Raw genomic sequence first — 14,302 nt, 5'->3', positions numbered from 1 at the left:
CAAATTCGGTATTAAGTTCAACAACTGGCTTTAGGCAATTTAGAGAGCGCTTTTTCATGCTACGTAAAACCTTGACGTGTATAACAAAATACCTCTTGCCTTGAAGCAAAAACGGAAAAGAATACCTTCGCTTCCCCCAAATCAAGATTATATCGCCATTAAATCAGATGCTGCCTTCTTCAGCATTCTACTCTCTCTCTCTCTCTCTCTCATTTTAATCAAGTTATGGGAAAGTTTAGCATATTTGCGCCATAAAAGGAATTTACCGGGAGAAATTACGAGACAAAACGTAATTTCACTGAACACCTAATATAATCAGCCTGTTTAATACAATTATTTTGGAAATCCTTGATAGTAGCAGTTAATACTGACTACCTCAAGGTATCTTTTAATCTTCTTAAACCTTTGTGTTTCTCGAAACGACAATCAATAACAAGGTCAAGGGCAGCCCTTTAAATCTGCTTGGGAATGCAATAGATATGCAGATATTTGGTAACAGATTTCGGGGGTTGTTCAGTAAGGTTTTACATTTTACAAATATGATATATGAAAAAATGTTCGAATTTCATTACGATCTCGAGGAACATTATCATACTTAGTATACCGAAAACACACACACACACATATATACAAGTTTAAAAAAAAAATGATGATATCAAAAGAAAAAAAAAAAAAAAAAAAAAACTGAAAGCTTTCAGATTTTATATCACGACCAAAGGGACTTTTTAACGTTTTGTGTGTTACCTTTACTAATTAAATATCATGTTCTTCGCACTTAAAACCATAAAATTCAACTCAACAGAAATATCACAAAATATTTGCGCGCTGGAAATATCCCCCCCCCCGTACAGTGTTGCCACTGCTCGCTTTGAAATCCTTGATGTTGTAAATAAATTCGTTAAAATTTCACAAAATATGAAATAGATAATAAAAGAAATTCAAAATTTGAGCTTCCAGATGCCCATATTCGAGTGGAGGAATACGTTATTCTAAAGTTGATGTTTCTAGGTACAGTTGTTTTATCACAATGCGAGAATCATACATGTACTCATGCAGATTCTTCACTATTTCATTTCTTTAAGTACAATGCATGGCTCTAATATTTGGTAACAACAATTTGAAAAGTGAAACACCGTTTTATAGTGAACCAATGCAAAATGCCAAAACAACAAATAAATAGCCCTTTTGGGCAAATTCCCCCTTTGAGCTGAAAAGAAAAAGAGAAGACGAAAAGTCTCATCATGTGTAATTCCAAAACGGCATAATTTTATACCTTCGTACCAGGTATAATCTCCAAGTCCTGCCTTCGTACGGCCTGTTATGATCCCCGTTCCCGAACAGAAAATGTGAAAAATCCTCTATGTCTTCGCCTCCAGCACTGAGTTGAGCTTTAAATGCCGGCATACTAATCACTTATTCTCTATATATCAAACGACAGAAATTATTATTGTTATTAACTAGCCAAGTGTTATTAATTACCGAGTTATCTTATTATTCCAGGTTTACTATAATTTCAACAGCTTCCACTAGAATGCATATTAGTTTAAAAGCATAAATAAGCTTCTACTTGCTAAATTTTTCACGCAGAGGACTAACAGCATAAGGTGACTGTCTCTCTTTTAGTTTCCTGTTTTTGCAATTTAATTTTCGACGTTAAGTTTCTGCTACTCGCTATTGTTTTGTGAACACTTACTCAGAATCAAGTCTAGGTTTAGATTAGATGTGTTAATTTGTAGTCTGGGTTAGATTTCATCTGAAAGTGTGTTTCGATTACCTGCAGGCCAGTAGAGTTTAGTTTTTAGTTTTCAGGCTGTGTAACAGTCATTTCGAAGTGTTAATAAATAGTTTTAGCTTAAACTTTTTAGTTGTGATACTTTTAGATAGAAGGCAGACGGAACGAAAAGCCGTATGACAGTCCGTTACGGTTACTCGGAGGTGAGCAAGTATATTATAAACACATCATCAAAAAGAAATGCACAGACAATTTTAGCTGATTTTATTTTATTCTAGCACTAGAGTATCTTTCTCTTCTATGTCATCGTAGCAGTTCAGGCAACAAAGGAAATTCTATAAAGTCAGAATGGAAGGGGGGAATCTTTACTGTGATCTCGTTCAAACAACTTTTAATTATCAATTAAAAAACCTAAATCTCAATAACGGAAACTATAACTAGTTTGTTCTCTTTTAAAACAACATAATTATAATGTGATACTAGCAAAAATACAGAAAATTTTGTCATATATTTCTAATAAGAAATATGAATTTTCAATAAGACGCTGCTACACATTTCATAATAAACGATTAAAAAAATATTGCTAAAAACAGTTAAAGGAAACAAGATGACTCGTATCTAAATGCAGTAGAACTTCGATTATTCGACCTTTAATCAATCCAATAAGTTTTTACACCGAATTTTTTAATTCTAATAAAGAACTAATACACATCCATCGCTAACTAGCATCGCTAACTTAGCATAATACAAATCTTTCCATTTTCTTTCAGAAACCGGAGTTTGACTGTATCAAAGTATGATCAATTAATTTATTTTGAAATTCAACTGTATCAAAATTACTTGGATTAATTTACATCAATTGCAGCAAAATTATAACTGCTTGTATTTGTCTTAAGATAATCATAAACAATACTTTTTTACAAGGCACATTTAGTACAAGAGTCATTTGATAAATTTGGTAAAAAAGCAGTTCAAATATTGTTTTCGGGGGAAAATCAATTTTATCTATTAACCTAGTATCCACTGAGTTCGGTTTGGTTTGGTTTATGTAATTACGGCAAAACCTCGAGGTTTATCTGCCTAACGAAAAGGATGCCTTCGTGGAGGACTTTCTAAGGGGAACTTGCTCGTATACACGTTAAACATGAGGAAAACCTCGAAAAGCCCGTGCAGTGAGCCCGTTCTTGGGATTCGAACCTCTGATCGGACTACCATGTTAAGCGACTTTACCATGCGGCACCAGTCTCTAGCTGTATGCTTGGTCCAGCGAGCTTCCAATTTTTTCAACGCGACAGAAAAATAGTTTTCGTCTAAAGCTGCAAAATATACACCGACGATGGTAATGATCTCATTCGATACATATTTCCTTCCAAGAAGCCAAACTTCCCAAATCTGCAACAAGAAGTTGTCGCTCGATGGCAAACATGGAGAACAGGATATATGAGCAAACAGTTCTAAGTGTAATTCATACAACATTTTTGCCGCTGCTAAGGCCTATTTGCAGTTTGAGTGTTTAAGAAGCCAGTTTTGGCTCATGTGTTTTACAACGAAATTCTATTATTGTTTTCCCCTGTTGAAAACAGTCAATCCATGATAATTCCTATGAGAAAAATGGTTTTCGCCTTCGGAGCATTTTTCGCCACTTGCTGTCGACTGCTCTACAACCGTTTTGATTCAAAAGTGCAACTGTCAAATCATGTTTCATCCACGGTCACAAATCGATGCAAAAAGTCCTGTGGGCATCTCCAAACAGTACATCACTCTCTCGTTCCTTTCGCACGATGGACGCATTATCTGACAGGTGCCTTGATTAAGCAATCAAGGCATCTATCAGATAATGCGTTGTCGTTTATTTCAGATACCTACATTCACATGAATATCGCTGGTCTCTCACAGGATACTATGTACTTTTTCAATGACATCAGAGTTGGTGGCAACAGCTGGGTGTCCAGAATAACATCAACTGAATTTCATTCTCAGTGTACGTGCGACCATGTTGAAACTTCTTTATACAGATGCCGTTTGACCATGTTTAAACTCGTTTATATTGATTGTCAATGCTCGCGAAGAATCCCAGTGATGCTTTGATCCCGCTTTGATGCGGATAGTTATCTATTTCTTTAAACAAAAAGAATTCGCACTCCCCAAATTTCTATCTTAACTGCTATAATCTTTACTTCTAAAATATGTAAAGCATGAACAACGAACCACTAATGGTTATAATATGCTCTCAGCTACTTTGAATAATGATGAATTTCGGAGGCATCTTATAGAAATTTAGCAAAAGTATCAATCGACCCTTGTGGCACGTGAAATAAATACGCGTTTTACTTTAATCAAAACCTCAACAAACCTTACACATACTTTTATGCAATAGAATCCTGTTTGTCCGAACTACGGAATAACAATTTATAATAATTTTCTCTGATAATCCAATGCAATAATTTTCGGAAAATAAAAGTAGATTAAATGCCTCTAATTCTGCTTCTCAAAATCTGTTTACCTCGTGACGAGCCATTTAAAATAATTTAGGTTCTGTCCAGTTTAAAAGAAATTCCTTAAAAAGAATGGCAAGAGACTTTTAAAACACCGAAATGGTTTACCAGATGTACTGATTAACGATGAAGAAAAGAACACTCGTGCCTATGACTTGTAAAGAATTATAAAGGACATCACCTAAAACAGCAGCAGCTTAGATCCATTGAAAATATCACAATATATATACAAGCGCTCAAGTTAAATTTATATCTGGGTACCGGAACTTCTGAGGGGGACACACTGAGCATTGATTCAATACTATTTTCTCTTCCGGTTAAGTTGACTTTTATTGCAATTAAAGTCATTGCATATTACGGTATCAAAACCTTTCCCAATAATATTCATACTTTCTAAAAAGGTTTGAATGTCTTAACAAAAAATATTTGAAAATCATTAATAAAGAAGTATTTAAAAAGATTTAGGACCTAAAAGATGAATTACCTTTTACTCCAAAAATCTCTTGCATAAAAGAGTATTAATTCTAATAAAGAATAATTCAAGAAAATTTTACAGCGAACAAAAGATTTTACAGACACTTGAATTTTTTATGGAAATTAATTTAATTAATGCGATTTTATGTATGGATTAAAAAAATCCTGATTCCGATGTCAAAATACACGCAATTTACGACAAAATACGTTTTGCTTTACCAAATTATTACTCAAGTAACGAAAAGCTACCACTTGAAGTAAAGTCTCCAAATAGTGCCTCTAGCACTATTGAAATAACCAATAATGATGGAGCTATCAAAAACTGCTGACAGAAAACAAATCTTTCTCCTATACTTTAATGATAACTTCTGTCAACAAAGAGCTTAAGCCATGCCAAAACACTTATGACAAGTATCCTTCAAATATTCATGACTCCTTTTCTATAGGGTTCGGCGCTAAGTTTTAAAATTTACTGATGAAGCTGAAGCAAAAGAAATCGATACATACCGTTGAAAATACAACAAAACTACGAATCTGCCTCATTCAGTCCCTATTAGCTGTTATTCGAGCTACATATACACACAGTTTCAGTGCCACACGCCAGACAATAATTATAATGATGTCGTAACTTGTTTTTCTCAAAAAACATACGAGCAAGTACGTGCTTCAGACACGTTTTTCGCGGAATAATGATTTTGAAGATTCGTGATTTTGGCGTGGTAGCAGCAATGATATGAATAACTTTATTTATGAATACTTTTTTAAGACTTTCAGTCGTTAACATTTAGGATATATTTACAAGGAAACCAAACTGTCTATTTTGTTAATAAGTTCTAACGATAACTTAAGCATCGATAAATAAACTTCAGAAGTTTCTTGAAGCTTACTCAGGTTTATTTCCCAAACTAAAAGAAACAGCAAATGTCTTCTATTCATACAGATAAATTACAAACATATATACACATAGAGAGAGACAGAGAGATTACTTCGACTCATTAATCAATCTCTAATTATGAGATTATTTTAATATCAGAATTAATTAGGGGGAAGGATTTATATTAGGTGAGTGAAAGATGACACTGATTGCCAACCTTTTTTTAATCAAATGGTGCATTTTCAAACGTAGCTGCAGTAATATTTTTAAGGGGCCTACGGAGCAAAAATTTTTCAATAACACATTTTCTAGCATTATATTTTTGAGAATTTTAACCCTGAGTACAGTAAATACTCCCATCTTTCATATTTTAAAACGTACCTGAAACGAAAATAATTGTTCGATATCTGCAAAAACTTCCTTTCTTCATAAACATGAGCAATGAGAATACAGTAAATACATACCAAATAAAAATGTACTACATTTTTTGGACCATATGACCGATTTAACAATAACAGCCATAATAAATGAATTATGAGTCTATCCAGTTAGTGTCAACTGATGAATTAATCTTCAGTAAATGGGCTGATTAATAGTTAAAATTCTGGCACTTTCCCAAAAAACAGCCCCCATCAACGAATAGAGTTGGAATTTGTCCAGATAACTTTTTTCCAGGCTTGAAAGCTAGTTCCAAACACAAATAAACATTAAAAAAACTTCTAACAATACAAAGCTAAAAATTAAATACAAGCAATTTCAGCAATCTTGAAAAGATTAGTGTCGATATTATCCGAACTACAGCAGCTTTCAAGGCCAGTATGTTCCACATAGGTTTAACATGCCGCCCAACTATGATAATGATTAGCGACGTTGACTGCCGTACCGAAGCGGCAGGTTTCGAATCCCGGAGAAGGCATGGATATTTGTAAACGTATAGTGTTTGTGCGGCATGAGGGCACTTTAAATATACAACGAGCCGAAAGTCCTCTCGAGAAGTTGCTGGTAGAGCAAGAGGGGTGGGAAACCATCGAACCGTTCTCCCCGGGGTGCTCTCCATCAAAAGTGGGGGCGAAACTGAGCAAAGTCTTGCTGTCACTTGTATGTGGTTCAGGCTCTTGTTGAAAGGCAGGCGCAATCTTGCACTCCTTGCTACTATGAATTTCGTGGGCTTGTTCTGATGTTACTGTCTGAGATTAGTCACAACAACAACAGGTTTAACCCAAAATTCAGCATTTACAGACTGAAAACCGAAAGGTGTTTTAAGTGTTAATATTCTCATATAATTAACAATTCACAGTTTTCCTGTCATCATATGCTCAACGTAATAAGACTTAAGAATCTGTCCACACTGATAACTTGCCGATAGTTCTCGTACTTTACCAATTGAATGATAACGTGATTCGAAGCCAAAACTTTTGAAGTAAATCATGCTTACTATTACCACTGTATATAATGAAGTGTCGTTAAGGACGCAACTAATATTCACTGAGCTTTAAACAAACCATTCGCTTTGTCCCTATTTTGAATTTGCACAGAGGTGCCTCTGCGTTAAGTTTGTATAGACATCAGGTTATTTCGAAGAAGGAGACATAAAAAATTAGCAAAAGTCCTCGCCGGGACTCGGACCTCTCGAATACGCGCCGGGTGTGCTGACCATTACACCACGAAGGTATGCTAAGAAGGCGAGAGAAGTTGGTTGTACCTGGCGCGTTGTTCCCTGCAGGTCTGACGACCTGAATCACTCTCCATTGTGAACCTGGACTCGTCTGTGAAGAGAACAGACCTTATATACTTCCCTTTTCTTATGTTTCTTGCCTTAAAATAACTAATGATTACATTTTTATCTAGTTAAAAACTTTTAAAAGGAAACTTAATTCGAAAAATCTGCTTATTTCTTGAAATGTAGCGATACAGTAATTTCAGAAGCAACTATACAGGAGAACTCAACAAACTGAATAGAAACTCTCAGGATTAATTTGAAAGTTAAATGAGATACAAACAATTATAAAAAAGAAAAGAAAATTCCCGTTTTTGCTTAAACTTTGGTACATAAGGATAATCTTATGATGTATTTTTAAGCTAGCAATGAAAAACAAGACAAAATAAAATTTAAACCATCATACGTTATTGTTTCTCCAAATAATACAAGATATATATGTCTGTTTACATTAAAAACGAAAGCTTCATCGCATCAGAGATATAACAAAATAATTTTAAGTATCCATCAAAAAGTAAAAGTCGCGTAAGCACTGGCATGCCGGTCCTAAACTAAGATCAATATAAAACAAATCCCGAAAACAGAGAACACAGAAATAATAACCTACATCTAAATAACAATGAAAACTAACTTATACTCAAATTACCTTTCTAACATGAGGCAAACATTTCAGAATTTTTACAAAGTACCTCCGAGGATAAGCTACCAGCCATATCAGGATGTATAAAAATAACCGTTACGCCGACAAGCTGGTAGTGGCTGGCTTTGTCAATGAGACCTTCTGAGTTAATAGATTCTAACGCAGGCAAGCCAAGGCTGTGACTAAAATGTCAACAGAGAGCAACCCCTACCTACATGGAGAGGAAACGGCGGCCAAGCTTTCCTGTCAGACAGGTTACTCGTTCGAGGCACTTGGCCCCAGCGATGGCCTCTCTCTCTTTCCCTTCAAGAAAAGAAAACTGAGTAGCACAAGCGGCTGGCCTGACGGTCAAGGAGTAGTGAGCCGGTTTACCGTGGAGTTTTCGACATACGACAGGTGTTGTGGCAGCCGATCTCGAAAGGTATAGTACTGCTCCAAATAAGGTCCACTCCCGAACATGGTTGATAATAAGAGTGGGCGAGAAATTGCAATGTGGATGTTTGCTTTCGATAATTAGCATCCCTTCAGCTCAGATGTTCCTCAGTCGTTCTAAATCTCGAAGCATTATGACATAAGTTGATGGGTTTCAGCAGAATGGAATTATTACGGATCTCCTTTTACTTGTGGAACGTGTTATTACATTACAGTGAGCAGTAAATTAGTACTTTAATTACAAACATAACATGTTGACTCCCATTACATTCCATGATAATTAGTTTACACGCGGAAGAAAACAAATGTTTTCAGAAATCAAGCGCATAAAATAAAGCGAAACGCTACGAAAAATTAATTTAAAAATAAATTAATAGTGTAAAAATTACGCTATGTATATAACTGCCATTTACAAAACTGAAAAGGCAAACTTTCCGATTACAAACAAACCAATTTCAGCACGAAGGCCCATGGTGAGGAACGAGAAAATTCCTTACATTCTCCCTAACTCTAAATTCGACTGGGGATGATGGGGGACCTAGTCGGTCGTGCAGATAAATTACCGGCCACCATATTTTAGTCGAGCGCCACAAGAGTCAGAGACTATTTTGGAGCGAGAAACGTGAGAAAATCAATTATGCCATCGATCCGATCGTCCGATGGATCTGGTCCGATCGTCAGATGGACACACTTCTAATTTTACCACGAGGGAACGTGGTAAGGAAGGAGAAAAATCCATCATAACTTTTGGTTAACAATTCAAATTAAGGATGGGGTAAACAAAGAAAGAAGTGGACTATGATCACAGTATCAGTTCTCTCATCTTTCAGCGATAATTAACTCCACGTTTCCCGCTAATATTGCAGTCGATGATGGGAAATATTTTTAAACCGCGTATCACGCAAAGAACCCGTTAAACACGTCACCGAATCAGTCTCTTCTGTGACGTCACTTGCAAAGGCTGCCCAATCACTACCATCGCACGACCTTTTTTCCTACATTAAAACAAATTACTAAGACAAAACAAAACTAACGTACAAGTTACTTCTGCCTTCAAGATGTGAAGATTTTAAAGAGGAAGTACCTGGGAATTAATAATATTCAAATAGCGTTTATATCTGATGCTGGTCTACTCGACGTCTTTCACTTTCCCTCACAAAAACGGTATTAAAACTGATGATGATAATTATGAGACATTTTTCAAACCTTAAAAGATATATTTAAATGTTTTTAATAATGAGAGAATGAAATATAATAATAATTTCATTGAAATGTCGAAATCATATTAATAATAAAAAGGTTCAGTAGTCATTAAAAAGTGCTATTAATATATATGCTAAAAGGTTTCGGTTCTGAAAATTTGGTGGATTCTTCCTGAAATTTCAGCAGCAGTAATCTTTTCTCTAAAACCCTACTCAAAAAGAATGTATATGAATCCTTTGAGTTCGCGATTTTAATTAGAATGTCCGACTTTTAGCTCACGAATATTTTTGTTTTTTATGCGATTTAAAATACATCCTTTCTAATTATCCTTTGTGTGATAGTACTGCTGCGTGCGTACACGTTCGTAATAAACTGAATGCACACAAGTTCAATAACTGATTGATAAAATTTATTTTATCAAAACAACACTTCAGCGCTCTGGAACTTCCCACAGAAATACTCGTACAGGAGTCCACAGTATCCCATAGTACAATCAGCAGTGACACTTCAAACTACTAAGAACGTTAAAAACAATGGCACTGCAAAGCGCAGCTAAAGAGTGAAGCTAAACCGGAGATAGTACTCGGAATTTACGCTCAGCTAACAACAACAACTGACAGAAGATGATCTCTCCGGCCTTATATAGTTTTCACCCAGCCGCCGAGATATTTCTAGTACTTCCTGCTTCTCGAAATTACTGAAAGCAATTACGGTTACAGCTAATATAATGATCAATTACATTTATTCAATTACTATATCTTTTACGATGATACAGCGACCTTATCAAAACGTCGCCAAATGGTCGCCACGTTTGGCGACTTTTTACGATATGTCGCTAAATCTGGCGTCGAAAATTAATCGCCAAAACCTTTTGTAGTTTGGCGATATCCCACGAAATTACTGAGATACCCATTTACTCAATGTTATATAGACTTGACCCTGCATTCTTACTTTTCCGGCAGAGCTTATATCTCTAGATTTTTCATGTTACACTACACAGAAAAATACAACAATTTCACACATAATTGCAGTAAAATCCTCTACTTATGTAAAAAATTCGTAACAATAGTCTTCATCGTCGGAGCTAACCAGCAGCCAAGGGATTAAAATTCTGAACACTGGTACTTTCTTTACGGATTCAATTTCAGGGAAGAACTAAACTATTTCCCTCCTCGTCCTTTGTGGTCAAAATCGTGCCGACCATCCGCTGCTATCCCCTACCCTAATAATATGCCAAATGATGTAAAAGCAGTTTTAGAACGATGCACACAAGCTTGACATGTGCACTGTTCTACTCGCAATCATATATCATTATTCTGTATTTGCTTAGTTAGTTTCAGGCATGTCTAATTTAAAATTTGATTATGATTTTATCGAAACTTAAATTTTATTTAACCCACCGTTAATATTCGAAGGTAGATCATATGCATTAAAAAAGAAGTTTATAAAATAAACAGTGCATAATTAAAAAGAAATATATTTAAAAAAATCCGATGTGGACCCCACACGACTTATAAGGCCTATTAAATTATACACACTTTTTCCTGCATTTCATTTACGCTTATTTCCACATTAGAGGTATATTTCTCATTCAATTAATTCAGTCCTCACTTCGAGGCAAGGCGAAAATACATAAAAACTCAAAAGATATTCATTAAAAATTGTCAAATACAGAAAAACATAAAGCATCAAATACAGTTAAAAAAACAATTTTTACAATTAAACTTATGAGTTTCTACGCAAAAACAAGTACTTCGGCCGACGGGCAGGAAAACAAAAATTTTTGGCCCTCAAAACTAAAAGTCAAATTTTGGTCAACCTGGGCAAAAAAAAAAAAAAAAAAAAAACTCTGCAGTTTGGTGCACCATCTGACTATTTCATTATTCTACTAAAAGTCTGAAATGCAAACAAAAGGCGGCCTCGTTAAGCTTAGCTGCACTTGAAACTTTTAAATTGTTGATAATTCTACAGTTATTGCATGCAGATTACTAAAGGCATAAAAACCTTAACTGAAACATAAGAACAACATAATTCCATCTTTTTTAAAGCCCCCCCCAAAAAAAAAACTATTATATAAGAATAAAAAAACCTCAGCGCACCGAGCATGGTAACATAGTGGGTACATATACGTTTAGTGCGGCCTATTGCAAAAAAAAAGGGAGGTGCACAACTACATGTTATAGCATAAACAAAATTTCAAACATTCTGAGGCTCGTTTTTGAGCTATGCGATATAATATACGTAAAAAAATCTCTTCTGAATGCATTTCAATTTCATTTTGGGAAAACGGGTCCTTTATTCTGCGCGTTCGCACAAATGTCACATAAAAACACCGTTCAAATGGATACGAGAGCAGTCGAAATGGATTTTTCGTTGAAATATGATACCCGAAAATTTTAGCGATTAAAATAGTTCCTTTATTGCGTACAAGGAAGTGATAAATTGTCGAAAGAAAATGGTTAATACATAAAAGAAATTCGAAAGCTGAGTCATGTGACATGAGTTAAAGCCCACCTTGCCTAATTTATCTTTAACAGATGAAAGCGAGTGCTCGTTGTCTCATAAAATGAGTTTTTTTAAAAAAAAAACAGATGAATTGAAAAAGAGGATATGGATGGGGGACGGAAGCAGACAAATCGGCACGATTTTGAACAAAGGATTAAACTGGAAAGGATGATTAGGCGTTAAGCCACATATTACTGCAGGAGCGCTAAAGAAGTGTGGTGTTCAGTGACTGAGTCCTCACAGCGAAGCTAAGGAAGAGGATATAAAGAATTAATTCTCGATAATATAAAAAATATAAGCTGAATTTAGTCACGTGTTAATTTTAACAAATATTAAGTAATTTTCCATAGCTTTCCAAACATACCTTATTTGCAAGCAGATTAGAAATTTAACTATGATTAGATTCCTTGAATTATGGCATTAAATGAATTATAAGATTACTTGAATTACGGAACTTAGATTACGTGAATTATTGCAAAACACGCGAGGGATTTTTCCCTACTGGTAGAAAAACTTTCATTGCAGAATTTTTAAAGGGAAGAAAATGGCTCATATTCACCTTAAATATGGAAAAACTTTATGTGGCCAGGGGGAAAATGGAGGAAAGACCCAAAATTCGAGAATGTTTTGCGGATAAATATTTATAGCAACAACTTTGAAGCTTGGTATTTACATTTTAAGTTATTTTCTCCCTGTTTTTCGCATGCCTTCGCGGTGGTAATTGGAAGCATACTTGTCGTGTAGTCGAGAAGTCTAGGTTTCGAGTCCTGGCGAAAGCACTGCACATTTTTCTCGTCTCCAGCATCAGAAATCCTGAAGATTCTACAACACAATAAATTTTTAGGAAATTTCCCGAAGAAGAATTATGTCACATTTTACATATTCTGTAACGTAATACGCAGAAATAATACAAATAATTTCTACGTAATTGACCAATTAGCTTTCATATATCACACATATGTTAGTGTGTGTGTGTGATTATGGCAAAGCCTCGAGGGCTATCTGCCTAAGGGGAGGAATGCCTTCGTGGAGGACTTTCTAAGGGAAACTGGCTCGTATACACGTTACACATGGGGAAAACCACGAAAACTCCCATGCAGCCAGCCCGTTTGCGGGATTCGAACCTCGGACCGAACTACCAGTGTTCAGTTACTTTACCGGTCGGCCGCTGGTGGGCCTCCACACATATCTTAAATCGGTACTTACGTTTATACACGAATGTAATTCCGGCAATATTATCTGCGCATTAATTTGAGATCAAGAATTTCATTTCTTTTGTCTGTTGCTTCATAACACATTTATTGATTTTCTTGTAATGTGGAAATCTAGCCAACTTTCATTAATGTATAAATAATTTAACACTCGTTTTATAAGGCCAAGATTAGATGTTCGCCGGGGGGGCGAGGGATAACTAGACCTGTTGGTCACCTCGCCGTCATGTTGCGGATAATGTTACCCAAAATGCATCACAGAGCGTGGACAAATATTAATACTGAGAGGAAGAGAATTACATAACCACTCATACCTTGCCCTCAAACTTCGCCATATATAAAATATCTTGCATCCAGATTAATAGAAAAGAGAAAATTTTTACTGCTTTATTGCTACCTTACATTTGCAGAAAAGTAGTTACATATTAAAACATCCACAAGTAAAACTTAGACATTTTTCTTTCAGTTCACAAATTATTTGAATCTCTGTGCTCTTAAATTTCAGAAATAAAGCAATCTGAAGTCGGGTCAGTCATTTTGAATCGCTGTGTGTTATAAATTCTATTAAACACGTAATATAGTTAATTACAAATAAGTACATATGTTTTTTCATACCTTAGTTTCGTTAATACACCACAACTAATAAGGCAAATTAAGAATCTCCTTCCGGAAAACTGGCAACAACTCTCTGAATTTGAAATTTACCTGCCCACTTTGTTTAAAGCTATGGCAAATACTTGCAGCGTTATACAGCGTGATGCTAAAAATGAAAAGATTATAGATGTTATTTTAAGTTAACATCAATAATAATTAATAACGTGATTATTAAATCTATAACGCAAATTATTTATTAACTATAATTAATACTAATTAAAACTGATTATATCGTATTATAAATAATTCAAATACTACGAACACTGTTCATAACATTTATTATTTTAGCCTTAAGCTCTTGCTACATATTTTTAAAAAGCTAATTAATAATCTTAATTGATAAACTGCTTGTTTTTGCACTGGCG

The 14,302-nt window shown here is 35.1% G+C and overlaps 1 protein-coding gene across 10 annotated transcripts in view; it reads right to left on the bottom strand.

Annotated features, from left to right (window-relative positions):
- Nucleotides 1-14,302, bottom strand: part of LOC118190859 (rho guanine nucleotide exchange factor 28-like) — a 565,987-nt gene that overhangs the window by 387,506 nt on the left and 164,179 nt on the right. The window contains exon 1 of one of the 10 annotated variants that reach the window (XM_085819420.1): nucleotides 7,939-8,074. The exons of the other annotated variants lie outside the window; for them this stretch is intronic. The gene's annotated coding sequence lies outside the window, so the exon portion shown is untranslated. Of the gene's footprint in view, nucleotides 1-7,938; nucleotides 8,075-14,302 lie in introns of those variants that run through there. 10 annotated transcript variants of the gene reach the window in all.

Source organism: Stegodyphus dumicola, chromosome 6 (genome assembly GCF_044657685.1).
Source record: "Stegodyphus dumicola isolate Sdum_Otavi_A_Nest chromosome 6, ASM4465768v1".
Classification (NCBI taxonomy): domain Eukaryota; kingdom Metazoa; phylum Arthropoda; class Arachnida; order Araneae; family Eresidae; genus Stegodyphus; species Stegodyphus dumicola.
Note: the sequence above shows the minus strand (reverse complement) of the source record. Positions and strands in the feature narration are given on the sequence as shown.